Here is a 13,793-nt window from a genome sequence, read left to right on the forward strand (position 1 = left end):
CTATTTGCAGTAGATTTTTGAGTGCTAAATGTACGTTACGCCCACAATTAGTGGATATTTATACGACTATTAGAGAATTCAATGTTAGAGATACGCCAAGATGCTACGTACAATTTCGAGTTTATAATTGTTGCTTTTTTGTGTTTAAGTGAGATGACCTAGTACTTTCCTTGTCAATTTTTTTATTAAGTAGGTACTTGCATGAGCAGGTGCTCATGTGCTCATTAATGATTTAATTATAGGGTTACTAAAATTTTACAATTTAGACTGAACTTCTATGAAAATAATGAAACATAACTATATTTAAATGATAATTATGGTGATTAATTAAGGTGAGGCTAATAACTTTTAGTTTTGTATGTGACTTGGCCATTTGTAATTTTGATTTAGTCGTAATATGAATACATTTTTGTTTAAACCCTAATTTATAGTATTAACTTTATGAAAGTTTTTGTCTATAACGTTTGTATTTAAATCCATAGAAGTACGTACGCCTGGCCATATGGCTTTTTTTACTACCGACTCTGATGCTATGTCATAAAATATAATCAAATATTAATTAAGTTTTACTGACCGAACAGACATACGATATGTAAAAACTACTATTCTACCTACTTGTACAAGTAAAATTTATGATCATATTAAGATATACAAACAGAAATAACGCATAAGTATACTTTTTATAATAAAAGTAATTGTTATAAATTGTTTTGATATATATGTCGTAGTCAGATCGTATAATCCGCCGTATTACATTACGGCTAGCCGTTTTCAAAAACAGGGGCGTTTTGAAATGCGGCGGTTCGACGATTAGCCGGATTGTCATTGCGATACGTTCTTCAATAAGGCGGCCTACGTTTAGCCGCATCGTACTACTATTTTAGATTGTAGAGTGACCAGTTCTTTCGGTCGCCTACGTAACCGAAGTTTGACAATTTTTACCATGGTCCCACCGCACTACATGTGTTTCTTTTCCAAAACATTTCCTTGACAACTTAAATAGACGGCGCCCCGCAAGCGGGGCTCCTATTTCTGGGCGGTTTGCCCTTCGGGCATCTGAAGCTACCTAACAAACCTAACCTACTTACCTACCTACGCTTTTTTCCCCAAAGTGTAATGTTTTCACGGACGTCTCACTAAATCAATAGGTAGGTAGGTTAGGTTCTCTAGGTAGCTTCAGATGCCCGAAGGGCAAACCGCCCAGAAATAGGAGCCCCGCGAAAAGGGGCTCCGTCTAGTTAAGTTGCGAAGAAAATGTTTTTTGAAAAGAAACAGTCCAGAAAGAACTATCCGACGAACTCCAGATTTGATGGACACCCCAGCGTTTGTCAGGCAGCGGCACGGGTGTTAAAAATGGGAACTAAAAACTGTCAAAGCGGCGGCTAATGACTCGCTGTATTACATTACGGCTAGCCGTGTTGAAGAACGTATGGCGCCGAATACATTCCGGCGGATTCTCATTCAGCCGCATTCAATCCGGCTAATCGTTAAACCGCCGCATTTCAAAACGCCCCTGTTTTTGAAAACGGCTAGCCGTAATGTAATACGGCGGATTATACGATCCGACTGCGACATATACATAAATTGATATAGACAGTAGGACAGTAGTGATTCTGTTGAAATAATATAAAGAAATAAAAAAGTAAAATGTTTTGTGGCTAAAAAACGACCTTTTCCACGTTTAAGTATCCAAAATAACAAAAATGGGGAAAACACTTAACCGTTAATACATCTCTATAAGTTTTTGAATAAATATTTGTAAATTATAGTACTTAGAAGTATAATGTTTCTTAAATGCAAGTTGCCAATATTGCAACGAAATTGTTGGATTTACGCCAAATGGTACTAAAACAGTTTTATTTTTTGTACATTAAGCCCTTTTGCTAATAAGATAAATCATAAAAAAGAGGCAGGAGGTAAGGGACGCCCTTCTTAAAAACAGTCGTGTTTTTTGGCGTAACGGACATGCTATTTTCGTAAATAAGCATTGTTTTATAAGTTCAACCAATCAGTCTAAAAGAGCTCAAAAAGTTAAGAATAAGCAACATACAAGCATCAGTTTACTAAATGAAACAAAAAGGTTATGATTTTTTTTCTCAAAATAAAACAGTTTTTTGGCTCTCCTGAAAAATCGTGTTTTGTCCGTTAAGCCCTTTGCGCCTACGGTAGTCGATATGTTATGTTTCTACACTCTTCCAAGTTCACATAAAATGGTGTAGCTAACTAGGTACTTATTATGCTGTCCACGTGTGCAAATAAATATAAAATGAAACGAAAATCTCGCGCGTTGATGCTAAGAATAGTTTTGTCCCTTGAATTGGCAACGGGATACCATACCAGAATATTTAATTTTGCATTTTTTCCGAAGCAGAATCATTAGCACTATTGAGCTTCGATGAGGTTTGAATTCCTGTTTTTCATCAAATTAAGGGTAAGAGTAAGAGCCATTTACCTATCGTAGAGATATAACTAAACGGAGACGCATTGTCTGTAATTTTCGGTACAAAACAGTTTGCCGATTTTTGCGGGGGAGGGGCACGTCAAATGTATAGATAGGTACGTAACGTAAAAATAGCTATGTCAGATAAACGTCAGCCCATACAATGTGTATGACCATTGGCCGCCTATTTTTGACAGAGGGGAACGCCTGTTAACGGCTACTCCGTTAGGTTATATCCTCTAAGATACCTGTACAAGGATATAATAATATAATAAATGACAGAATAAAAACTAATCTAGTACCACGTCAAGGAACGACTTGCCCTTAGGCCTCCATTCATTCAATCGAATAAGAAAGGAAAGCTATTATTTCAACCCTTGTCACCCGGAATCTCGTTATATACATACTATACTAACTTTACCGTCTTCGATCCTTATTTCCGGCTAATATTTTATGTGAGAATGTCTTTATTTGATTCTTGTTTTGGCTAGAACACAGCTAAAAGGAACATATTTTAGCAATCAATTACCTACTTATATAAAAATTGTTCGGTAATGACTATCCAATGACCCTGCCTATGAAGCTGATGATTCCGACTTCAAATCCTGGTCATTTAGGAGTTTTTCAATGAATTACAACATTGATAACGGGGTTTGATTCTAATTAAGGGTAAAAACGAGACCCTAATACTAAGACTCCACTGTCCGTCTGTCCGTCCGTCTGTCTGTCACCAGGCTGTATCTCAAGAACCGTGATAGCTAGGCAGTTGAAATTTTCACGTAAGCCATTCGGTAGCAAGTAAATAGCCAGTCCAGATAAAACATTTTTTTTTAAGTATAAAATTCATATGATACTTTATAACTGCGTTCGTACCAGTGTTCTTTTCTCACGAGGATGAAATCACTTACTTACAGGGTTCTGCCACGGCGATTTTCTTATATTTTCTCGAACGAAATCAAATTGGCCTAGCGAACAAAACGATACGATCAGCCAGGACGGGTATTCACAAGACTACCGATAGAACAAGCAAACCAAGATATATCTGGCATTTAATAAATAAGCCACACATAGCCATCAGTAATATATTGATTAAATAATATTCAGGACACTATTTTAATACATTATACGTTATTATAAAACAATAGTAAGTACGTAAGTAGAAGAAGAGAGAAGTTATAATTTAAAGAATTTGCGGGTCTGATTTTTTTTTTCTTAGCCTATTTGAGTGTCCCACTGCTGGGCAAAGGCCTCTCCCCTTAATTTCCACGACTCCCGATTTGGCGCTTCCTCCGGCCAGTTGTTCAGGAAGCTGTCCAGGTCATCTCTGACCCCACGGTTATCTCTGATCACGGGTCTGATACAAAGCAAAAATTAAATTAAAAAAAATTTAGAAACATTGTCTTAAGTTGTACGAAATCCTGTCACTACTTCACGATAGTTCTAACGATAACTGAATTTACTGACTGTCTTAGAGATGACACTTTTCTCTTTCCACTAAACTTAGTATTAAGAACGCATCTCGACAGACAAGACTTATTTTTTTTGAAACCGCACTCGCTACACCTGTTTCAGACCTACGATGCTACAAATAAAAACACATCATGAGCGTAATATACTTATAATATCCGTCCTATTATGTCGGGGATACAATTTAATGCCACCTGAGGTTCCAGTCCCGGTTTGCTTTCTGTCGCATAGCCTTCTCCCCTCCACAATACGCCAAAAATGCCAAAATGGCTTTCTGTGCCAAAAATGTGGGAAGTCGTGCCGCTCACGCATCGGCTCTCACCAAACCCGTTGTGTAAACCTAAACAGCAATGCATAAATCGTCTGCAATAGACGCAAAAGCCTGTGATGTGTCAATTTAATGATGGCTATTTTAAGCAATGTAAGTTTGTAATACCCGTGTCAAATCACACTAGACGCACAGTATAATAAATAGTACTAACGTACAGTATGGACACTCCCTGCCTCCCGTTGAAAGTGCCGCCCACCCGCTCTCGGTTACCTCACAGTTACCGGCTGGCAAGGACGCGACGACGCGGTGCGCAGAGCGGAGGCCACGTAAAATATTCAAATATGAAACAAATATTTACAAAACCTATCAGATCACACTGAAAACAACAAAATATCTATATGAACAAAAAATCATGTTACGTAATATTTTTGTGGCCTGAATTTCCTTACAAAAATTTTGTTACTTCGTTTAAACTGATTCAAAATAGGAAACTATTGTATAAATCGAGCTTAGATACCCACCTTACAGCATAATACAATTCTTATTTCTTCCTAATACGCGCAATGAGTTTTGAGTCATTGAGGTCATCGAACTTGACAACAAAATGGCGGGAACCCTAGCACGTCTTATCTCACTCACACAAGCAAGGTACGCGTTCACCTACACGAGCTTAGACTGTATGGTCTGTATGCGTAGGAACGAGTTTCATACATTTGATCGCCAGTGTCCGAGGTGTGCTAGACGTGAGATCGTGGTAATGTGTGTAATCAGGGCCGTCTTAAGCTATGCTGAGGCCCTTGGGCACATAAGAATTTGGGGCCCTTTTAGAAAGTAAAGAAAGCAAAGTAAACTAACATTTTTCTACTATGATCTTCTATTTATTATGGGTAATCAAATACTCGTATACTGTAACTGTCTGTCCTTCGGGCCCCCTGAGGATGGGGGCCCTGCCACAGATTAATAAATAGTTACTACGTAACAGATACTTCATTCCCAAACAAAAGCAAAAATACCTACGCTATAATAGCCTACAGAACCTTAATAATAATACCTGCTGCTCAGGACAAGAAGAAATGTACCATAATTACGCGCACAAAGAGTCGAGACTGTGTTGCCCGCCGTTCGAGTCACGTGCCAACGCGTCATCGTAAGAATGCGCTAGGGTTGTAGCTACCCTACCTATGATGATTATTATAATAAAACGAATGTTGCGAATCAAATATGTTTTATTTTTAATATAATGATTTATAATTTTTTCACTTCTCGGAATTCTCTGTTATTAAAATTTAATAAGTAGTTGAAAATATCCTAAATCGCGTAAATAATTTTAATAAATATTCAGGAGCAAAGCAACGGACAATCAACGGTTTTTAAAAGTTGTAATACGGTGCTACCAGGCCGATTAATTATTACGTCGTCAAAGTTATTTAAAAATACTTTTTCTAACCCTTCAATATAATTATTAAACTTTCAGGTGGGACCTTTAGCCCGCCATAAAAAGATGAATTTTTATTATAGGCTTTTTCCTTTGTTTTTTTGACTTTTTCACCCATCTACTGCACAATAATTACGTGGTTTCGGCATTTCGAAGCATAAGCGCGGGAAACGCGCGGTGCAATGCGGTGCGAGCGCTCAGGCGGGCGTTCGGCGGCCCTCTGTCGGTTGTATCGTCGACGATACGCCGAGCGGTAGGCATATAGCGCGTGGCCTTGAGCGTGTGACGGAGGCCTGGCCCTGCGCCGTGTGCCCGTGTGCCCTTATGGCAAAGACGGTACTGTGTGTAATGTTTTGTGAACGCCAACGCCGTAATGCAAAGGATATCGTCCTTTCCGAAACATTTGGCTGGAATCGCACGGCGATCGGGTTCTTTATCAAGCGAACACGTTTGGGAAAACAAATGTTTTCAACGCTTTGATATATTATCGGATCAGAATTGTGGTGAAATGTGATTTTTGGGATAGGACGATACGCGATGACGTGGAAAAGTTTTTGGGAAACATTCAATGTGTCTTCATAGGTTAATGGTAGGGGAGCCCAAGAGGGGATTTTTGTGTTTACTCGAGCGCGTCAGATTAAGATATGAATGATATCTTGCTACCCCGTGTAGTCTACCTTTACCCCTTTTAGCCATCTATGTTGAGCTCTTGGTTGGTGGGGGGTTCAACAAATTGTTAAGCAGATTGTGGATTTGGTCATATTAGTCCAAATTAACGCTATAACTGTGCTATTACTAAATATGATAATTATTTGCACGCATTTCCTTAATCTGACGGTTTCAATGTAAAAATTAGGCGTCAAACTTGTGTTCGTCAGATTAAGAAAATGTCTACATGTAAATAAGTGTAATATTAAGTTATAGAAAAAATATAGCATTAAAGTGGACAAAAACGACCAAACCCACAAACTGCTTAACGATTTTTTAACCCTCCACCAACATCCCGAAAAAAAAAAAAATTGTAGACGCTTTCCGGCTCGCTGGAAAAAAAACTTTATATAACTTTTTTTTCTTGTTATCATCTAATATTTCGATTCCAATAGGTTTGTATGACGCTCGAGTAAATCCCGATTTAGCATCGTGGGCTCCCCTACTATAAGATGGTGGAATGCTGTCAAATTTGCTATCAAAGAATCCTATAGGTATAAAAAAAAGAATTGTTAGATTTGCTCATAACTTATGTATATTTATGTTATAGATATATGTATTTTCATGCAGGCACATGAAAACTAATGATTTATTAATATTTTTCCCAAAAAATAAAATATTTTTAGAATAACCAGTATGGTATGGTAGTTGCTCTGTCAAAAAACTATTTAAGATGCTCCCTGCTGGAAATTGGCACTCAAAATTATTTTAAGGCAGTCTGTGAAATGCTGGTAGCTGGTTCAACCTACATGTTCTCCCCAGAAAAATACACTTTACACTCTCACATGCCAATCGTTAACGCTCCGTCACTCTTGTATAAAAGTGCGACAGTGACAAAAAGTCTCGTTTCCTTCACTACGGAGCGTAAACGCATATCGCATATTGGCTACACACCCTGATCGGAAATCGGCTATGCGCTCGATTTCCGCCACATGTATTTCACAGCATCAAAATAGGTAGCCAAAAAATACACTCTGGGGGCCTTCCGCGAAAATCGAAATTCGCAAATTGTGGGGATCTTTCTCTTTTACTCCAATGAAGGCGTAATTAGAGTGACAGAGAAAGATGCCGCTATTTGCGAACTTCGATTTTCGCGGTTATAGCCCTGATAGGACATCGGCTGTGCGCTCGATTTCCGCCACCCGCAGAAGGCGGCGACCCGCGTGATGTGAGGGCATTTTTCAGCATCAAGTTTATGAAGCGTGCTTTTGGGGCGAAAATAAAATAGTCTTGAGTTGAAAATGGGTCGGATACAAACCATAAGTAAGATTGTAACAGTTATTCATAAAATATAATAAAGTGCCGCCATAGATTTGTAAATATTACATAAACATATGAGCAAACATGTTTTAATGCTGTCGTCAATTCACTCATGTCTCTAATTGCAGAATCATTGATACATCTACTATTGAGTGCCAAGGAGGTTTGAACTCACGACATTCCGTGATTTCTGCCAAATGAAGGGTTAATTCTGTGTAGGAATAAATCATGATCATGATATTTGCACCTAACAGAGCCTCTACCATCAGTTTTAACATTGAAATAACGCTCACGTCTACGTAATTTACTTTCTGTACATCTCGCTTGCACTATTGCTCGCATATGCGAGTACGAGCGAGATGCATAGAAAGTAAGTTACGTAAACGTGAGCGTTATGTCAATGTCAAAACTGGTGGTAGCCGTACTGATATCGAATGTGTTTATGTAGCCGTGCGAATGACAAAGCGAAAGACGAGGTGAACTGGCCGCGTAGCCAAGATGCCAATCGCTTACGCTCCGTAGCGATCGAAACGCAACTGTCACTGTCACACTAATATGGAAGAACGATAGAGAGACACGGACTTCCGGTTCGAGCGCCATCTTGATGGTCACGTGTCGTGATCAATTGCTTTGTGTTTTGCTCATTAATATTGTTTAAAGTGTAATATCGATAGCCTATTATACAGTAAACTAACGTGGTAGTTTGCAGTGAATGGAGAATTAATCTTGAAGCACGTTTAACCATCATTTTGGAGTCAACGGCCGGTTGTCCACGTGTTTCTTGTAAAGTTCGCTATCGCTTTACAAGAGCTAAATCACCGTACACTGTCTTGTACTAACCGTACAATTTCAATCGTATTACCCTGCTACTACGACCTTGATACTGGCGAAATAGCCCCAATGGGCTGAAGCCATAATTTTAAAAGAATGAATGAATGATAGAGAGACACAAAGCGATTGGATGGCGAAGCGCCAGAGAACGCGAGTACCTACTTACCTACGCAAAAAAAGCGGACATCGCCATTTGTTTCGCCATTCGTAGTTAAAAATGCGGGGTTATTATTTTTTCAAGTTATGTAGTACCTAAGTACGTGTAGGAATACAAACAAAAGACACCCTAAATTATGCAGGTTATTTTTAGACACCAATCGGATCTTAAAGGTCGCACCTAGAAAAACAAAGTTACGGGAATCTAAAACAAGTGCGAAAGGTCTCTAGAAAAATATCCCAAGGAATAAATGGTTCAGAAATGATTGAGCCCAGATCTAGTCCCGTCAACCCGCGGGATTTAGGGAATTTAGGGATAAGGCCGATCTTCTTTTTCACTCTCACAAGCTAGCGAATACTGGTCTCGGGCAGACCAGTGGATTATGAAATTCATATGAGACGGCTGGAGTAGCCATTGAACTAAGTATTATGAGAGCGTAACTCCGATTGTATGATTGTATAAAATACAAATCATAAAAGAGTTATTTAATTACTGGTCCTTCCGAGCAATCCATTCATTTATCTACCAACTAGCTTATGCCTGCAACTTCATCTACGTAAATAAAAAATAAAGATATCATGTTCGGCTGTGAAATTATCCAATTTTCTTCTTTTCCTAGAAAGACAAAAAAGTAAAAAGTTTAGACGCATGACAAATCACGAGCTGAGGTTCGAACCCTCGATAGGTGGATGGATTGCTAAAAGAACGCTTTATGCGTCTAATTGTGTGCGTTACATGTATCACTGTGTGCTCGTATTTATAGGAAGGCCCACTACACCGCAACCGCGTAACTACGACTCACGGAGACGCACACATAGACGGCAATGTTTTCTGTCTTTGTCGTGCAAGGCAGCGGCGCTAGTGCCGCGTGGTGTAAACGTCGCGAATCGCAATATCCTTTTAAGCTATTTAGATGATGAATTGATGACAATGTTTAACCGGTAGATGGAGTGATTATTAAATTCTAGAATGTTTTAAGTTATATGGATTACTAATTAGTACGATCAAGTATATATAAAATTAAGTAATAATTACGTATTTCACTGTGTAATAAATATACATTTTTACTTACGTTAGTTCCATTGTTTGTTGGAATCTTCCGAGTTGTCTTTTTCGAGATGTCTTCTTTTTATTCAATTGCTTGTTACCCATTATAACTTAAAGGTTTTGGTGCACACGGTATATCACTAGGACACACAACACAACACAGTTTTTATAAGTAAATCTTATATTTGTTTTGGGGACACCTAGTACCGGTCCGTCTGGCACGAGCGCTCAGCCATCACTGTCTCATTTCGAAAGACGGACGGAGATAGAGCATGCAGGCCGGAGTCGATATTTTGTTACGAAAGAATTAGTTGATGTTTATTTATTTTAAAAATATTGCCTCTAATTATCGTTTTTCTAAAGCTGTCAAATTACTGTTATAGTTATGATTGATTTTTCTCCTTTTTTTGTTTCATAGTGTCACATAGTAAAGAAACAAGTAAAGTTGGAGTATAAATTCGAATTGGAGGTTACTTTGGGAATAAATTGTATCGAGCGAAGTGTTATGAATCGTGTATCGAAAGCTGTGTTATTAAAGATAATATAATCAAGAATTATATTTATTTTTCCCACGTCTACAAATATCACCGTTTCTTAGAAAAATAGGATAATTATTGGGGTATTTTTACATTTCTGGCTCAGGGAACGGCCTTAATAAGCGCTCGTGTATTTCCCTCAGACGGAATTGGCCGCACTGACCTTAAATCTTGTTTCTTCTGTATTTTAGGTCTCTTTTTTACAAAGATACCTAAAGGGTTTGTGTTAAAATCAAGTATTTTAAGTGATTGTAAACACACCCTGCCTGTAAATAAGGTTTATAGTTCGTCAAGCAGATCTTGTCAGTAGAAAAAGGCGGCAAATTTGAAATATGTAGGCGCGAAGGGCTATCGTCCCATAGAAAATTTGAATTTCGCGCCTTTTTCTACTGACAAGATTTGCTTGACCATCTATATTTTTGAGTACCTAAAGGATGTACAAAATTGAAAGGGTTCCTTAATGTTATAATTTAAACGAGCAAAGTGCCGGAATTCGTGATTGTAATGCGCAACTATAGACTACTTTACACAGACTTCGCATTATAAAGAATTTTAGTAACAATCCCGGCCACAACCAATGTGCGACAACGTCGCGTGTCGCAATACTGCACTGCAATAATGATGCAGTAATGCTGTAATTTTATCGAGAAATATAATTAAAGACACTAGAGGCAGTAATGCAGTCGGCAGCACTACTGCGGCAGTATAACAGCGCGACATTACTGCCGCAAATGTCTAGAATCGATGTTGCTACCAGTATTTTTGATATTTGCGGCAGCAATGAAGTCGACAGTAATGTCCCACTGCAATACTGTTGTGACCTGAATCCAAACGGCACCATCAGGTAAGTACCTACATTCGACGTCAAAGATATGTTTACACTTCTTTTGCTGCAATGTTTACCCCTATTACTGTTTACTGTTTACATGGTGGGCCCCAAATGTATACCTACTCCATCTGATGTGCCGTCGGAAAGTTTCCAAAATTGCAAAATTTCCACATGGAAATTTTCTGAAACTTCTCATATTTTTGTATGGGAATCATAATTTTCCATTTCCAAAATGAGGGTTTTCTTTGTTTCCTGTAAAATTTTCCTAAAATTTCCGAGAACTTTTTGGAAACATTCCGCAACCAGCACATCTGTAACTCCATCTATAGACAAGTGATCAGTGTGCGTTAAGTGACGTGTCACGGATCCTGAGTAATGGGAGCTCAGTATCAGAATATGTGGGTGAATATTTATGTGGAGTAATTGATGATATTCAAATTACATGCTTGAGGATCTCGGCTTTTCAGTGCGTAGTTTTAGAGCTTTTATTACGGAGCAAATAAAAAGGGGCACTTTATTTAAACGTGTGCTATATTTTTTAAATATTATTATAGAGTTATCTTCTTTACGCACTATTATATTATTATCAGTGGGGAGACACTCCTGACTTCTGGCAAACTTGGCTCCATTCGTAGGGCATGCTCCCGGGAATTCCCGGTTCTCATATTCCCGGGAATTCCCGGGAATTTTACAGTGTCAAAAGAACCGGTACTGAAGACCCGGTACCGGTACTTCCCCGTTCTCATCATATGACTATTTATTCCCATTTCAATAGTAGTAATGTTTTAGTACTTTAGCTCGAGACATTAATATAACATTTAATAATGGTGCTATGAAACGGGGGACCCACATAACCCGACAAACTAACCTAGTAAAGTAGACATTCGTGCAGACAGGCCGTGCCGTCATAGTGCTGAGTGCATCAACTACGCTACAGCCGTGTGGCTCGGCCCAGGCGAAGGCAAAGTGTGCCGGTTAATTTCGTAAAATAGGTTGGAACGCCAATTAAGTGTTTGTTTATAATAAAGTAAGTCATTTATTCATTCTTATGCAATTATTTGTATGAAAATAAGTCATTCATAAAGATTGTACACTAACACAAACAATTTCTTAAAAGTAATCAAAAGATGCATTGAGAACCGGGAAGAACCGGGAATCCCGGTTCCGGCCATGCTCAGAACCGGGAAACGAAATTCTTGGTACCGGGACCGGTACTGCATGCCCTATCCGTTCGGCTCAGCATTGCTCCGAGCAATTATTAGGGTTGGCACCACTTGAAGTCCTGTTGCGTGCACGGCCACAGATAAGATAATCACTTGAATTTTAACAACCATAAATAGCCGAAAGGGATAGTGCCATACATTAGAAAGGGATAGCATGATTCGTCCCTGAATCGCTGTCAAACTTCGGTTTTGTAGGAAGTGTCCTTTCTGTACGGTAGTACTATTATTAATTCTGTGTTATTATTTGTTAAAATAATTTTAATGGCTGTCGATTTTTTTTATGTACTTATGTATCGTGATTACCTACAATCAATTACCTACATAAACTTTGAATCGCAATTGAAAAAGTCGCGATACTAAAATTTTAAGTAATGGGTATGCACTCAGACACAATTCTCTATAACCAGGCGTGCTCACTCCGTGATTTCGTCGCTTTGCTACAGGTAGCTAAAAGTACATCCGTTCTACACCAATTTTGGTGGCTAGCCATAATCCGCGCGTGGCGCTGTCGCCACCTAGCGGCCATATATGTCGATTATTATGTGCGGCCATAAACGGACGCGTTTTGTTAGATAGTGAGTCTTCTGTACCTAGTACTATTATTTATTCTGTGCTATAACCTAGGTATTGCAGCTCGAAACAGTGATTCAGGCTATATTTAACGACACAATAGCACAATGGTTCCACTTTGAGCTACGACAATAGGTGTGATCGTTAGTACAGCGCGGCTTGAACATAATACTTGATATAAAACTGGCTCCAGTTTTGAAATAATGTATAGCAGTAGCGATGAAGAAGCCTTGCAAGGGTTATAAATGATCTATAAGCTTTATTATATACGAAAACGGGACTTAATCGCCTATTACTAAGTTGTATCGTGAGTGCTGTGTGTCGACCGAGTGATATCTCTTTGCAGTTTTTTGCTTGTAGCTCGAAAACGGTACGTCCGACGAAAAATTTGCTCTAATCATGATGAAAGTTGATATTTGAGGATTCGAAAGGTACCTTTAAAATGACAATGCCATCTTTTTGCTGCCAGCCTGCAATACACTCGGCGTTAACGTTAGCGTTAACTGTTTAGTAATATAGGTTATAATTTATAATTGAGCTACAGAAACTTCACTCGATGATTTCGAGTCTCGCCTGAGACAGTGAATTTTCCACTTTTCATTTATTTCTAAGCTTTGTGGTATCGTTATTAGACGTTCCTGCTTAATAAAAAAATAATTTAATGAATCTCTATGATAGGGACTGCAACGCTAGAATTTACTACACTCGCGTCGCACTATGCTTTACATTTACATGCCCATTCATAAGGCTTTAGTTCCATGGATTCCCGTGAAACAGTGACATATCTGTAGCCATTTGTTGCAGCTTGCAAGTGCAACTAGACGTGGCTTTGATGCATTTTGGATATTTACCTACATTCTGTATGGTGATCATAAAATATGGTCCGAAAATACTAGTTCAAAATAAAACTATAGAAATCCATCCATGTCATTAAAGGATTTTCACGCTAGACCGGCCGGGCCCGGGCCCAGGCGTCCGGCACGTCATTTTCTATGACGGCTGATCGGTGATCACGTGGT

General features: G+C 38.7%; 1 long non-coding RNA gene across 1 annotated transcript in view; it reads left to right on the forward strand.

Moving 5' to 3' along the window:
• Window positions 1-13,793, forward strand: part of LOC134796428 (uncharacterized) — a 439,520-nt gene that overhangs the window by 126,750 nt on the left and 298,977 nt on the right. The gene's annotated exons all lie outside the window — the stretch shown is intronic.

Source organism: Cydia splendana, chromosome 13, assembly GCF_910591565.1.
Source record: "Cydia splendana chromosome 13, ilCydSple1.2, whole genome shotgun sequence".
In the NCBI taxonomy this organism is placed as follows: Eukaryota; Metazoa; Arthropoda; class Insecta; order Lepidoptera; family Tortricidae; genus Cydia; species Cydia splendana.